General features: G+C 40.9%; 1 pseudogene; it reads left to right on the forward strand.

Moving 5' to 3' along the window:
- Nucleotides 1-6,559, forward strand: part of LOC127925807 (ras-specific guanine nucleotide-releasing factor 2-like) — a 32,489-nt pseudogene extending 25,930 nt beyond the window's left edge.
- The last annotated feature ends 11,925 nt before the right edge of the window (nucleotides 6,560-18,484 follow it).

Here is an 18,484-nt window from a genome sequence, read left to right on the forward strand (position 1 = left end):
ATTTCACTCATACAGTAATTGATACAGTAGATCCTTAATTTCACTCATACAGTAGTTCATGCAGTACATCCTTCATTTCACTCATACAGTGGTTCATACAGTACATCCTTCATTTCACTCATACAGTAGATTCTTCATTTCACTCATACAGTAGGTTCTTCATTTCACTCCTACAATAGTTTGTGCAGTACATCCTTCATTTCACTCATATTGTAGTTCATACAGTAGTTCATACAGTAGATTCTTCATTTCACTCCTACAGTAGTTCATACAGTAGATCCTTCATTTCACTCCTACAGTAATTCATACAGTACATCCTTCATTTCACTCCTACAGTAGTTCATACAGTACATCCTTCATTTCACTCCTACAGTAGTTCATACAGTAGATCCTTCATTTCACTCCTACAGTAATTTATACAGTACATCCTTCATTTCACTCCTACAGTAGTTCATACAGTAGATCCTTCATTTCACTCCTACAGTAATTCATACAGTACATCCTTCATTTCACTCCTACAGTAGTTCATACAGTACATCCTTCATTTCACTCCTACAGTAGTTCATACAGTAGATGCTTCATTTCACTCCTACAGTAGATTCTTAATTACACTCATACAGTAGATCCTTCATTTTACTCATACAGTAGTTCCTACAGTAGATCCTTCATTTCACTCATACAGTACATCCTTAATTTCACTCATACAGTAGTTCATACAGTAGATGCTTAATTTCACTCATACAGTAGATTCTTAATTTCACTAAAAGTAGTTCATACAGTACATCCTTCATTTCACTCATACAGTAGATTCTTAATTTCACTCATACAGTAGATCCTTCATTTCACTCATACAGTAGTTCATACAGTAGATCCTTCATTTCACTCATACAGTAGTTCATACAGTAGATCCTTCATTTCACTCATACAGTACATCCTTAATTTCACTCATACAGTAGTTCATACAGTAGATGCTTAATTTCACTCATACAGTAGATTCTTAATTTCACTCATACAGTAGATCCTTCATTTCACTCATACAGTAGTTCATACATTAGGTCCTTCATTTCATTCATACAGTAGTTCATACAGTATATCATTTATTTCACTCATACAGTAAATCATACAGTAGATCCTTCATTTTACTCATTCAGTAGTTCATACAGTTGATTCTTAATTTCACTCATACAGTACATCCTTCATTTCACTCATACAGTAGTTCATACTGTAGATCCTTCATTTCACTCATACAGTAGTTCATACAGTAGATCCTTAATTTCACTCATACAGTAGTTCATACTGTAGATCCTTCATTTCACTCATACAGTAGTTCATACAGTACATCCTTCATTTCACTCATACAGTAGATTCTTCATTTCACTCATACAGTAGTTCATACAGTAGATCCTTAATTTCACTCATACAGTAGTTCATACAGCAGATCCTTCATTTCACTCATACAGTAGTTCATACAGTAGATCCTTCATTTCACTCATACAGTACATCCTTAATTTCACTCATACAGTAGTTCATACAGTAGATGCTTAATTTCACTCATACAGTAGATCCTTCATTTCACTCATACAGTAGTTCATACATTAGGTCCTTCATTTCATTCATACAGTAGTTCATACAGTATATCATTTATTTCACTCATACAGTAAATCATACAGTAGATCCTTCATTTCACTCATTCAGTAGTTCATACAGTTGATTCTTAATTTCACTCATACAGTAATTGATACAGTAGATCCTTAATTTCACTCATACAGTAGTTCATGCAGTACATCCTTCATTTCACTCATACAGTGGTTCATACAGTACATCCTTCATTTCACTCATACAGTAGATTCTTCATTTCACTCATACAGTAGGTTCTTCATTTCACTCCTACAATAGTTTGTGCAGTACATCCTTCATTTCACTCATATTGTAGTTCATACAGTAGTTCATACAGTAGATTCTTCATTTCACTCCTACAGTAGTTCATACAGTAGATCCTTCATTTCACTCCTACAGTAATTCATACAGTACATCCTTCATTTCACTCCTACAGTAGTTCATACAGTACATCCTTCATTTCACTCCTACAGTAGTTCATACAGTAGATCCTTCATTTCACTCCTACAGTAATTTATACAGTACATCCTTCATTTCACTCCTACAGTAGTTCATACAGTAGATCCTTCATTTCACTCCTACAGTAATTCATACAGTACATCCTTCATTTCACTCCTACAGTAGTTCATACAGTACATCCTTCATTTCACTCCTACAGTAGTTCATACAGTAGATGCTTCATTTCACTCCTACAGTAGATTCTTAATTACACTCATACAGTAGATCCTTCATTTTACTCATACAGTAGTTCCTACAGTAGATCCTTCATTTCACTCATACAGTACATCCTTAATTTCACTCATACAGTAGTTCATACAGTAGATGCTTAATTTCACTCATACAGTAGATTCTTAATTTCACTAAAAGTAGTTCATACAGTACATCCTTCATTTCACTCATACAGTAGATTCTTAATTTCACTCATACAGTAGATCCTTCATTTCACTCATACAGTAGTTCATACAGTAGATCCTTCATTTCACTCATACAGTAGTTCATACAGTAGATCCTTCATTTCACTCATACAGTACATCCTTAATTTCACTCATACAGTAGTTCATACAGTAGATGCTTAATTTCACTCATACAGTAGATTCTTAATTTCACTCATACAGTAGATCCTTCATTTCACTCATACAGTAGTTCATACATTAGGTCCTTCATTTCATTCATACAGTAGTTCATACAGTATATCATTTATTTCACTCATACAGTAAATCATACAGTAGATCCTTCATTTTACTCATTCAGTAGTTCATACAGTTGATTCTTAATTTCACTCATACAGTACATCCTTCATTTCACTCATACAGTAGTTCATACTGTAGATCCTTCATTTCACTCATACAGTAGTTCATACAGTAGATCCTTAATTTCACTCATACAGTAGTTCATACTGTAGATCCTTCATTTCACTCATACAGTAGTTCATACAGTACATCCTTCATTTCACTCATACAGTAGATTCTTCATTTCACTCATACAGTAGGTTCTTAATTTCACTCCTACAATAGTTTGTGCAGTACATCCTTCATTTCACTCATACAGTAGATTCTTCATTTCACTCATACAGTAGATTCTTCATTTCACTCCTACAGTAGTTCATACAGTAGATCCTTCATTTCACTCATACAGTAGTTCATACAGTGGATACTTCATTTCACTCCTACAGTAGTTCATACAGTACATCCTTCATTTCACTCCTACAGTAGTTCATACAGTAGATCCTTTAAAACAAAGATATTGTAACATGAATTGTAACATTCTGTCATAAATATCACATGTTCAACTTAATGAAAAACAACGTTTCCCATCTCAAATTACTATAGTAAGTGTCTTTACAAGGTTGATGATTTTGTGAGGGGCGGAGGTTGAACCCAGGTGCAGAGAATGGACCAGATGAGGAATCAACAATTTGAGATAAACGTAAATATAAGGATAACAGTGATACTGGGAAAAACAACCAACACTGGACAACTCACTCTGGGGACGAACACACAGGGAACAGAAATCAAGCTACTGCAAAGCGATACAGAAAACACACCTCTCTTAGAGGGAAATTATAATTAGTAATAGGACACACCTGAGCGTCATTTAATGTCTCCTGGGCGGTCTCTGCCACCCTCTCGTGACAGTTGGAATCATGACAGATGTAATCTTAAATCAGCCATAAATCCCCTTGTGACAGGGGGAAGAAAGCTTGCTTTGTGCAACAAGGACGAGTAATTGAATGCACGCTTCACACAATTTTTTTTTATTGTTTAAACATTTCTAGCCTATCTATGGGTAACAGGGTTGACTCGTAATGCTCGACCCGCTTAGTTTTCCACCCCAAAACACAAAAAAATGGCCAAAAAGAGAATCAGTTCACCTGCTTTGACAATATGATCTGACTATTAGATGTTCAATGTTTCTTTAAAAAACATTAACACTTGACAGGTATTTTTTTTTACCTTACATTTAATCACTAATCACATTAAATACATAATACATCTTCAGAAGTGAGTTAGTACTTCAGAAATGACTTAATACTTCAGAAATTACTTTCTTAAAGCAACAAAATAATGAGGGCTTTACAATGATGGTGTAACGGCGTTCGTCTGTCGAAAGAGAGTCGGACCAAAATGCGGCGTGGTAGTTACTCATGTTCTTTAATGAAAAAACAACGATACATGAAATAACTAAATATACAAAAACAACAAACGAAACGCGAAAACCTATACAGCCTATCTTGTGATAACAAACACAGAGACAGGAACAATCACCCACAAAATACACAGTGAAACCCCGGCTACCTAAATATGGTTCCCAATCAGAGACAACGAGAATCACCTGACTCTGATTGAGAACCGCCTCAGGCAGCCAAACCTATGCTACACCCCTACTCAGCCGCAATCCCAATGCCTACAAAACCCCAATACGAAACACAACATTTTAAACCCATGTCACACCCTGGCCTGACCAAATATATAACGAAAACACAAAATACTATGACCAAGGCGTGACAGATGGTGAAAACTTGGAGAAATGTTGGGGTTAAGGGGGTTCAAATCTTCCTAGAAGTCAGAGGGTGCACAGAGGGAGATGTCATGATGCTGAGCTTTGGCACTTTAGCAAGTTTATATTCATATAAAAACTTTTGGAATTTTGGAAAACATGGAAAACTTGAATTTTCTGTGTGGTATATAGGTCACTTAATTTAATATAACAGGCTTTTAATATTTAATATTAATACTTTTAATATTATATATTCAATATTTGTGCACAATTTCTTCCTAAAATATCAAAAGGCACTCATTTCGTGGAATGACCCAGTTGCAGCGGTTTGTCACATGACGTCTTTCTCAGTAGAAATAAGTGTGTCCATTTTTTTCTTTCTCCTCATCTTCTTCTACCTTTGTTCTCTCCTCTCCTCTTCTTATCCCACCCCTCTCTTCTCTCCTCTCCTCCTCTCAGGTCTCTGGAGTTGTTCTTTGCTACCAGCCAGGGGACGTGGGGCGGCGAGCACTTCAACAACAAATCTCCCCGTCTCTGTCGCAAGTTCTCCTCTCCTCCTCTCATCACCCCCTCTCTCACCTCCTCCCCTGTCCACTCCCGCAAACTCTCCCTCTCCTCCCCCTTCCACTCCCGCAAACTTTCCCTCTCCTCCCCCTTCTCCAAGGCAGGAGTCCTAGACCTCTCCACCCCTTCCTCCTCTGCTGCTAACTCTCCCACCTCCTCCCACCCTCCCTCCTTCTCCCGGTCTCCCACCTCCACCCTGGCTCCTTCAGGGTTCTCGTCCCCCCCTCCCACCTCCAACCGGGCTCCGTCAGGGTTCTCGTCCCCCCCTCCCACCTGCACGCGGGCTCCCAGCCTGCCAACAATCCCGGGGCTCTCCAACTCCCCTCATACCACCTCTCTGGACCATCCTCCCAGTTCTCCGGAACCTGCCCCCCCAACGCTGGAAGACGGAGGAGGAGACATGCCACGCATCGACGCCTGCTGTGGGAAACTCAGACGCAGCATCCGCAGGGGTAGGCTGGCACACACACACATGCAAGAACACACACACACACGAACATACACACACACATGCAGGAAAACACACACATGAAAATACACACACACGCAGGAACACACGAACACACACACAAATAACGCACACTTACTGAGTGCCTGTGTATTTTAATTAACAGCTGTTCTGGAGACCGTTTCTCTGGAGAAGTTCCTTCCAGAGTCTAACCCTCAAGTCAGCGAGGACCGAGTCCCCCTGACGGAGTCCCCCTGTCGCTCCCCCTCTACACACCGACACATGCGATACAGACAGTCTGGAGGCTCCACGGGGGAGAACAATCGTGGTACGATGTCTCCAGCCTCAGCCTCAGCCTATGCTATTGCAACAGCAGCTGCCGGACACGGCAGTTCCCAGGGTAAAAGACAAGATCAACACCTGGTAAATACCTGCGTCGTAAATTTCCTTCTTTGACTCTCGCTTTCTCCTTATCTCTCTCTCTCTCTCTCTCTCTCTCTCTCTCTCTCTCTCTCTCTCTCTCTCTCTCTCTCTCTCTCTCTCTCTCTCTCTCTCTCTCAGGTTTCAATAATAGCGAGAGGACCTGTGACAGGGAGTTTATCATCCGTAGAGCTGCTACCAACAGAGTCCTCAATGTACTGCGTCACTGGGTCTCCAAGCACTCACAGGTCTGGACCACACACACACACACACACACACACACACACACACACACACACACACACACACACACACACACACACACACACACACACACACACACACACACACACACACACACACACACACACACACTGCCTGCCCCCTGCCAGACCTGCTCTGTACTCATGATGCCCAGAGAAATGTCACTCTGCTCCCCAAGGGCACTCTGGTGTTCTGGCGACTGTAGTAGACATGACTGGACTATAGTAGACATGACTGTAGTAGACATGACTGGACTGTAGAAGACATGACTGTAGAAGACATGACTGTAGAAGACATGACTGTAGTAGACATGACAGGACTGTAGAATACATGACTGTAGTAGACATGACTGTAGTAGACATGACTGGACTGTAGTAGACATGACTGGACTGTAGAAGACATGACTGGACTGTAGAAGACATGACTGGACTGTAGTAGACATGACTGTAGTAGACATGACTGTAGAAGAAGTGACTGTAGTAGACATGACTGGACTGTAGTAGACATGACTGGACTGTAGAAGACATGACTGGACTGTAGAAGACATGACTGGACTGTAGTAGACATGACTGTAGTAGATATGACTGTAGAAGAAGTGACTGTAGTAGACATGACTGTAGAAGACATGACTGTAGAAGACATGACTGTAGTAGATATGACTGTAGAAGACATGACTGTAGTAGACATGACTGTAGAAGACATGACTGGACTGTAGTAGACATGACTGGACTGTAGAAGACATGACTGTAGTAGATATGACTGGACTGTAGAAGACATAACTGGACTGTAGTAGATATGACTGTAGTAGACATGACTGGACTGTAGAAGACATGACTGGACTGTAGTAGACATTACTGGACTGTAGAAGACATGACTGGACTGTAGAAGACATGACTGGACTGTAGTAGACATGACTGGACTGTAGAAGACATGACTGTAGTAGATATGACTGTAGTAGATATGACTATAGAAGACATGACTGTAGAAGACATGACTGTAGTAGATATAACTGTAGTAGATCTAACTGTAGTAGATATGACTGTAGAAGACATGACTGTAGTAGACATGACTGGACTGTAGTAGACATGACTGTAGTAGACATGACTGTAGTAGACATGACTGGACTGTAGAAGACATGACTGTAGAAGACATGACTGTAGAAGACATGACTGTAGTAGATATGACTGTAGTAGACATGACTGTAGTAGACATGACTGTAGTAGACATGACTGGACTGTAGTAGACATGACTGGACTGTAGTAGACATGACTGGACTGTAGTAGACATGACTGTAGTAGACATGACTGGACTGTAGAAGACATGACTGTAGAAGACATGACTGTAGAAGACATGACTGTAGTAGATATGACTGTAGTAGATATGACTGTAGTAGATATGACTGTAGAAGACATGACTGTAGTAGATATGACTGTAGTAGATATGACTGTAGTAGACATGACTGTAGAAGACATGACTGTTGTAGATATAACTGTAGTAGATCTAACTGTAGTAGATATGACTGTAGAAGACATGACTGTACTAGACATGACTGGACTGTACTAGACATGACTGTAGTAGACATGACTGGACTGTAGTAGACATGACTGTATTAGACATGACTGGACTGTAGTAGACATGACTGTAGTAGACATGACTGGACTGTAGTAGACATGACTGTAGAAGACATGACTGTTGTAGATATAACTGTAGTAGATCTAACTGTAGTAGATATGACTGTAGAAGACATGACTGTACTAGACATGACTGGACTGTAGTAGACATGACTGTAGTAGACATGACTGGACTGTAGTAGACATGACTGTATTAGACATGACTGGACTGTAGTAGACATGACTGTAGTAGACATGACTGGACTGTAGTAGACATGACTGTAGAAGACATGACTGTTGTAGATATAACTGTAGTAGATCTAACTGTAGTAGATATGACTGTAGAAGACATGACTGTACTAGACATGACTGGACTGTAGTAGACATGACTGTAGTAGACATGACTGGACTGTAGTAGACATGACTGTATTAGACATGACTGGACTGTAGAAGACATGACTGTAGTAGACATGACTGGACTGTAGTAGACATGACTGTATTAGACATGACTGTCGTAGACATGACTGGACTGTAGTAGATATGACTGTAGTAGACATGACTGTAGTAGACATGACTGGACTGTAGTAGACATGACTGTAGTAGACATGACTGGACTGTAGTAGACATGACTGTAGTAGACATGACTGGACTGTAGTAGATATGACTGTAGTAGACATGACTGTAGTAGACATGACTGGACTGTAGTAGACATGACTGTAGTAGACATGACTGGACTGTAGTAGACATGACTGTAGTAGACATGACTGTAGTAGACATGACTGGACTGTAGTAGACATGACTGTAGTAGACATGACTGGACTGTAGTAGACATGACTGTAGAAGACATGACTGTAGTAGACATGACTGTAGTAGACATGACTGGACTGTAGTAGACATGACTGTAGTAGACATGACTGGACTGTAGTAGACATGACTGGACTGTAGTAGACATGACTGTAGTAGACATGACTGGACTGTAGTAGACATTACTGTAGTAGACATGACTGGACTGTAGTAGACATGACTGTAGTAGACATGACTGGACTGTAGTAGACATGACTGTAGTAGACATGACTGGACTGTAGTAGACATGACTGTAGTAGACATGACTGGACTGTAGTAGACATTACTGTAGTAGACATGACTGGACTGTAGTAGACATGACTGGACTGTAGTAGACATTACTGTAGTAGACATGACTGGACTGTAGTAGACATGACTGGACTGTAGTAGACATTACTGTAGTAGACATGACTGGACTGTAGTAGACATTACTGTAGTAGACATGACTGGACTGTAGTAGACATGACTGGACTGTAGTAGACATTACTGTAGTAGACATGACTGGACTGTAGTAGACATGACTGTAGTAGACATGACTGGACTGTAGTAGACATTACTGTAGTAGACATGACTGGACTGTAGTAGACATGACTGTAGTAGACATGACTGGACTGTAGTAGACATGACTGTAGAAGACATGACTGTAGTAGACATGACTGTAGTAGACATGACTGGACTGTAGTAGACATGACTGTAGTAGACATGACTGGACTGTAGTAGACATGACTGGACTGTAGTAGACATGACTGTAGTAGACATGACTGGACTGTAGTAGACATGACTGGACTGTAGTAGACATGACTGTAGTAGACATGACTGGACTGTAGTAGACATTACTGTAGTAGACATGACTGGACTGTAGTAGACATGACTGTAGTAGACATGACTGGACTGTAGTAGACATGACTGTAGTAGACATGACTGGACTGTAGTAGACATGACTGTAGTAGACATGACTGGACTGTAGTAGACATTACTGTAGTAGACATGACTGGACTGTAGTAGACATGACTGGACTGTAGTAGACATTACTGTAGTAGACATGACTGGACTGTAGTAGACATGACTGGACTGTAGTAGACATTACTGTAGTAGACATGACTGGACTGTAGTAGACATTACTGTAGTAGACATGACTGGACTGTAGTAGACATGACTGGACTGTAGTAGACATTACTGTAGTAGACATGACTGGACTGTAGTAGACATGACTGTAGTAGACATGACTGGACTGTAGTAGACATTACTGTAGTAGACATGACTGGACTGTAGTAGACATGACTGTAGTAGACATGACTGGACTGTAGTAGACATGACTGTAGAAGACATGACTGTAGTAGACATGACTGTAGTAGACATGACTGGACTGTAGTAGACATGACTGTAGTAGACATGACTGGACTGTAGTAGACATGACTGGACTGTAGTAGACATGACTGTAGTAGACATGACTGGACTGTAGTAGACATTTAGTAGACATGACTGTAGTAGACATGACTGGACTGTAGTAGACATGACTGGACTGTAGTAGACATGACTGTAGTAGACATGACTGGACTGTAGTAGACATTACTGTAGTAGACATGACTGGACTGTAGTAGACATTACTGTAGTAGACATGACTGGACTGTAGTAGACATGACTGGACTGTAGTAGACATGACTGGACTGTAGTAGACATGACTGGACTGTAGTAGACATGACTGTAGTAGACATGACTGGACTGTAGTAGACATGACTGGACTGTAGTAGACATGACTGTAGTAGACATGACTGTAGTAGACATGACTGGACTGTAGTAGACATGACTGTAGTAGACATGACTGGACTGTAGTAGACATTACTGTAGTAGACATGACTGGACTGTAGTAGACATTACTGTAGTAGACATGACTGGACTGTAGTAGACATGACTGGACTGTAGTAGACATGACTGGACTGTAGTAGACATGACTGGACTGTAGTAGACATGACTGGACTGTAGTAGACATGACTGTAGTAGACATGACTGGACTGTAGTAGACATTACTGTAGTAGACATGACTGGACTGTAGTAGACATTACTGTAGTAGACATGACTGGACTGTAGTAGACATGACTGGACTGTAGTAGACATGACTGGACTGTAGTAGACATGACTGGACTGTAGTAGACATTACTGTAGTAGACATGACTGGACTGTAGTAGACATTACTGTAGTAGACATGACTGGACTGTAGTAGACATTACTGTAGTAGACATGACTGGACTGTAGTAGACATTACTGTAGTAGACATGACTGGACTGTAGTAGACATGACTGGACTGTAGTAGACATGACTGTAGTAGACATGACTGGACTGTAGTAGACATGACTGGACTGTAGTAGACATGACTGGACTGTAGTAGACATGACTGGACTGTAGTAGACATGACTGTAGAAGACATGACTGTAGTAGACATGACTGGATTGTAGTAGACATGACTGTAGTAGACATGACTGGACTGTAGTAGACATGACTGGACTGTAGTAGACATGACTGTAGTAGACATGACTGGACTGTAGTATACATGACTGGACTGTAGTATACATGACTGTAGAAGACATGACTGTAGTAGACATGACTGGACTGTAGTATACATGACTGTAGAAGACATGACTGTAGTAGACATGACTGGATTGTAGTAGACATGACTGTAGTAGACATGACTGGACTGTAGTAGACATGACTGGACTGTAGTAGACATGACTGTAGTAGACATGACTGGACTGTAGTAGACATTACTGTAGTAGACATGACTGGACTGTAGTAGACATGACTGGACTGTAGTAGACATGACTGTAGTAGACATGACTGGACTGTAGTAGACATGACTGGACTGTAGTATACATGACTGGACTGTAGTAGACATGACTGTAGAAGACATGACTGTAGTAGACATGACTGTAGTAGACATGACTGTAGAAGACATGACTGTAGTAGACATGACTGTAGTAGACATGACTGGACTGTAGTAGACATGACTGGACTGTAGTAGACATGACTGGACTGTAGTAGACATGACTGTAGAAGACATGACTGTAGTAGACATGACTGTAGTAGACATGACTGGATTGTAGTAGACATGACTGTAGTAGACATGACTGTAGTAGACATGACTGTAGTAGACATGACTGGACTGTAGTAGACATGACTGTAGTAGACATGACTGTAGTAGACATGACTGGACTGTAGTAGACATTACTGTAGTAGACATGACTGTAGTAGACATGACTGTAGTAGACATTACTGGACTGTAGTAGACATGACTGTAGTAGACATGACTGTAGTAGACATGACTGGACTGTAGTAGACATGACTGTAGTAGACATGACTGGACTGTAGTAGACATGACTGTAGTAGACATGACTGGACTGTAGTAGACATGACTGTAGAAGACATGACTGTAGTAGACATGACTGTAGTAGACATGACTGGACTGTAGTAGACATGACTGTAGTAGACATGACTGGACTGTAGTAGACATGACTGTAGTAGACATGACTGGACTGTAGTAGACATGACTGTAGTAGACATGACTGTAGTAGACATGACTGGACTGTAGTAGACATGACTGTAGTAGACATGACTGGACTGTAGTAGACATGACTGTAGTAGACATGACTGGACTGTAGTAGACATGACTGTAGTAGACATGACTGGACTGTAGAAGACATGACTGTAGAAGACATGACTGTAGAAGACATGACTGTAGTAGACATGACAGGACTGTAGAATACATGACTGTAGTAGACATGACTGTAGTAGACATGACTGGACTGTAGTAGACATGACTGGACTGTAGAAGACATGACTGGACTGTAGAAGACATGACTGGACTGTAGTAGACATGACTGTAGACATGACTGTAGAAGAAGTGACTGTAGTAGACATGACTGGACTGTAGTAGACATGACTGGACTGTAGAAGACATGACTGGACTGTAGAAGACATGACTGGACTGTAGTAGACATGACTGTAGTAGATATGACTGTAGAAGAAGTGACTGTAGTAGACATGACTGTAGAAGACATGACTGTAGAAGACATGACTGTAGTAGATATGACTGTAGAAGACATGACTGTAGTAGACATGACTGTAGAAGACATGACTGGACTGTAGTAGACATGACTGGACTGTAGAAGACATGACTGTAGTAGATATGACTGGACTGTAGAAGACATAACTGGACTGTAGTAGATATGACTGTAGTAGACATGACTGGACTGTAGAAGACATGACTGGACTGTAGTAGACATTACTGGACTGTAGAAGACATGACTGGACTGTAGAAGACATGACTGGACTGTAGTAGACATGACTGGACTGTAGAAGACATGACTGTAGTAGATATGACTGTAGTAGATATGACTATAGAAGACATGACTGTAGAAGACATGACTGTAGTAGATATAACTGTAGTAGATCTAACTGTAGTAGATATGACTGTAGAAGACATGACTGTAGTAGACATGACTGGACTGTAGTAGACATGACTGTAGTAGACATGACTGTAGTAGACATGACTGGACTGTAGAAGACATGACTGTAGAAGACATGACTGTAGAAGACATGACTGTAGTAGATATGACTGTAGTAGACATGACTGTAGTAGACATGACTGTAGTAGACATGACTGGACTGTAGTAGACATGACTGGACTGTAGTAGACATGACTGGACTGTAGTAGACATGACTGTAGTAGACATGACTGGACTGTAGAAGACATGACTGTAGAAGACATGACTGTAGAAGACATGACTGTAGTAGATATGACTGTAGTAGATATGACTGTAGTAGATATGACTGTAGAAGACATGACTGTAGTAGATATGACTGTAGTAGATATGACTGTAGTAGACATGACTGTAGAAGACATGACTGTTGTAGATATAACTGTAGTAGATCTAACTGTAGTAGATATGACTGTAGAAGACATGACTGTACTAGACATGACTGGACTGTACTAGACATGACTGTAGTAGACATGACTGGACTGTAGTAGACATGACTGTATTAGACATGACTGGACTGTAGTAGACATGACTGTAGTAGACATGACTGGACTGTAGTAGACATGACTGTAGAAGACATGACTGTTGTAGATATAACTGTAGTAGATCTAACTGTAGTAGATATGACTGTAGAAGACATGACTGTACTAGACATGACTGGACTGTAGTAGACATGACTGTAGTAGACATGACTGGACTGTAGTAGACATGACTGTATTAGACATGACTGGACTGTGTAGACATGACTGTAGTAGACATGACTGGACTGTAGTAGACATGACTGTAGAAGACATGACTGTTGTAGATATAACTGTAGTAGATCTAACTGTAGTAGATATGACTGTAGAAGACATGACTGTACTAGACATGACTGGACTGTAGTAGACATGACTGTAGTAGACATGACTGGACTGTAGTAGACATGACTGTATTAGACATGACTGGACTGTAGAAGACATGACTGTAGTAGACATGACTGGACTGTAGTAGACATGACTGTATTAGACATGACTGTCGTAGACATGACTGGACTGTAGTAGATATGACTGTAGTAGACATGACTGTAGTAGACATGACTGGACTGTAGTAGACATGACTGTAGTAGACATGACTGGACTGTAGTAGACATGACTGTAGTAGACATGACTGGACTGTAGTAGATATGACTGTAGTAGACATGACTGTAGTAGACATGACTGGACTGTAGTAGACATGACTGTAGTAGACATGACTGGACTGTAGTAGACATGACTGTAGTAGACATGACTGTAGTAGACATGACTGGACTGTAGTAGACATGACTGTAGTAGACATGACTGGACTGTAGTAGACATGACTGTAGAAGACATGACTGTAGTAGACATGACTGTAGTAGACATGACTGGACTGTAGTAGACATGACTGTAGTAGACATGACTGGACTGTAGTAGACATGACTGGACTGTAGTAGACATGACTGTAGTAGACATGACTGGACTGTAGTAGACATTACTGTAGTAGACATGACTGGACTGTAGTAGACATGACTGTAGTAGACATGACTGGACTGTAGTAGACATGACTGTAGTAGACATGACTGGACTGTAGTAGACATGACTGTAGTAGACATGACTGGACTGTAGTAGACATTACTGTAGTAGACATGACTGGACTGTAGTAGACATGACTGGACTGTAGTAGACATTACTGTAGTAGACATGACTGGACTGTAGTAGACATGACTGACTGTAGTAGACATTACTGTAGTAGACATGACTGGACTGTAGTAGACATTACTGTAGTAGACATGACTGGACTGTAGTAGACATGACTGGACTGTAGTAGACATTACTGTAGTAGACATGACTGGACTGTAGTAGACATGACTGTAGCAGACATGACTGGACTGTAGTAGACATTACTGTAGTAGACATGACTGGACTGTAGTAGACATGACTGTAGTAGACATGACTGGACTGTAGTAGACATGACTGTAGAAGACATGACTGTAGTAGACATGACTGTAGTAGACATGACTGGACTGTAGTAGACATGACTGTAGTAGACATGACTGGACTGTAGTAGACATGACTGGACTGTAGTAGACATGACTGTAGTAGACATGACTGGACTGTAGTAGACATGACTGACCGTAGTAGACATGACTGTAGTAGACATGACTGGACTGTAGTAGACATTACCAGTAGACATGACTGGACTGTAGTAGACATGACTGTAGTAGACATGACTGGACTGTAGTAGACATGACTGTAGCAGACATGACTGGACTGTAGTAGACATGACTGTAGTAGACATGACTGGACTGTAGTAGACATTACTGTAGTAGACATGACTGGACTGTAGTAGACATGACTGGACTGTAGTAGACATTACTGTAGTAGACATGACTGGACTGTAGTAGACATGACTGGACTGTAGCAGACATTACTGTAGTAGACATGACTGGACTGTAGTAGACATTACTGTAGTAGACATGACTGGACTGTAGTAGACATGACTGGACTGTAGTAGACATTACTGTAGTAGACATGACTGGACTGTAGTAGACATGACTGTAGTAGACATGACTGGACTGTAGTAGACATTACTGTAGTAGACATGACTGGACTGTAGTAGACATGACTGTAGTAGACATGACTGGACTGTAGTAGACATGACTGTAGAAGACATGACTGTAGTAGACATGACTGTAGTAGACATGACTGGACTGTAGTAGACATGACTGTAGTAGACATGACTGGACTGTAGTAGACATGACTGGACTGTAGTAGACATGACTGTAGTAGACATGACTGGACTGTAGTAGACATTTAGTAGACATGACTGTAGTAGACATGACTGGACTGTAGTAGACATGACTGGACTGTAGTAGACATGACTGGACTGTAGTAGACATGACTGTAGTAGACATGACTGGACTGTAGTAGACATTACTGTAGTAGACATGACTGGACTGTAGTAGACATTACTGTAGTAGACATGACTGGACTGTAGTAGACATGACTGGACTGTAGTAGACATGACTGGACTGTAGTAGACATGACTGGACTGTAGTAGACATGACTGTAGTAGACATGACTGGACTGTAGTAGACATGACTGGACTGTAGTAGACATGACTGTAGTAGACATGACTGTAGTAGACATGACTGGACTGTAGTAGACATGACTGTAGTAGACATGACTGGACTGTAGTAGACATTACTGTAGTAGACATGACTGGACTGTAGTAGACATTACTGTAGTAGACATGACTGGACTGTAGTAGACATGACTGGACTGTAGTAGACATGACTGGACTGTAGTAGACATGACTGGACTGTAGTAGACATGACTGGACTGTAGTAGACATGACTGTAGTAGACATGACTGGACTGTAGTAGACATTACTGTAGTAGACATGACTGGACTGTAGTAGACATTACTGTAGTAGACATGACTGGACTGTAGTAGACATGACTGGACTGTAGTAGACATGACTGGACTGTAGTAGACATGACTGGACTGTAGTAGACATGACTGGACTGTAGTAGACATTACTGTAGTAGACATGACTGGACTGTAGTAGACATTACTGTAGTAGACATGACTGGACTGTAGTAGACATTACTGTAGTAGACATGACTGGACTGTAGTAGACATTACTGTAGTAGACATGACTGGACTGTAGTAGACATGACTGGACTGTAGTAGACATGACTGTAGTAGACATGACTGGACTGTAGTAGACATGACTGGACTGTAGTAGACATGACTGGACTGTAGTAGACATGACTGGACTGTAGTAGACATGACTGTAGAAGACATGACTGTAGTAGACATGACTGGATTGTAGTAGACATGACTGTAGTAGACATGACTGGACTGTAGTAGACATGACTGGACTGTAGTAGACATGACTGTAGTAGACATGACTGGACTGTAGTATACATGACTGGACTGTAGTATACATGACTGTAGAAGACATGACTGTAGTAGACATGACTGGATTGTAGTAGACATGACTGTAGTAGACATGACTGGACTGTAGTAGACATGACTGGACTGTAGTAGACATGACTGTAGTAGACATGACTGGACTGTAGTAGACATTACTGTAGTAGACATGACTGGACTGTAGTAGACATGACTGGACTGTAGTAGACATGACTGTAGTAGACATGACTGGACTGTAGTAGACATGACTGGACTGTAGTATACATGACTGGACTGTAGTAGACATGACTGTAGAAGACATGACTGTAGTAGACATGACTGTAGTAGACATGACTGTAGAAGACATGACTGTAGTAGACATGACTGTAGTAGACATGACTGGACTGTAGTAGACATGACTGGACTGTAGTAGACATGACTGGACTGTAGTAGACATGACTGTAGAAGACATGACTGTAGTAGACATGACTGTAGTAGACATGACTGGATTGTAGTAGACATGACTGTAGTAGACATGACTGTAGTAGACATGACTGTAGTAGACATGACTGGACTGTAGTAGACATGACTGTAGTAGACATGACTGTAGTAGACATGACTGGACTGTAGTAGACATTACTGTAGTAGACATGACTGTAGTAGACATGACTGTAGTAGACATTACTGGACTGTAGTAGACATGACTGTAGTAGACATGACTGTAGTAGACATGACTGGACTGTAGTAGACATGACTGTAGTAGACATGACTGGACTGTAGTAGACATGACTGTAGTAGACATGACTGGACTGTAGTATGACATGACTGTAGAAGACATGACTGTAGTAGACATGACTGTAGTAGACATGACTGGACTGTAGTAGACATGACTGTAGTAGACATGACTGGACTGTAGTAGACATGACTGTAGTAGACATGACTGGACTGTAGTAGACATGACTGTAGTAGACATGACTGTAGTAGACATGACTGGACTGTAGTAGACATGACTGTAGTAGACATGACTGGACTGTAGTAGACATGACTGTAGTAGACATGACTGGACTGTAGTAGACATGACTGTAGTAGACATGACTGGACTGTAGTAGACATGACTGTAGTAGACATGACTGGACTGTAGTAGACATGACTGTAGAAGACATGACTGTAGTAGACATGACTGTAGTAGACATGACTGGACTGTAGTAGACATGACTGTAGAAGACATGACTGTAGAAGACATGACTGTAGTAGACATGACTGTAGTAGACATGA

Source organism: Oncorhynchus keta, unplaced genomic scaffold (assembly GCF_023373465.1).
Source record: "Oncorhynchus keta strain PuntledgeMale-10-30-2019 unplaced genomic scaffold, Oket_V2 Un_contig_6284_pilon_pilon, whole genome shotgun sequence".
Classification (NCBI taxonomy): Eukaryota; Metazoa; Chordata; class Actinopteri; order Salmoniformes; family Salmonidae; genus Oncorhynchus; species Oncorhynchus keta.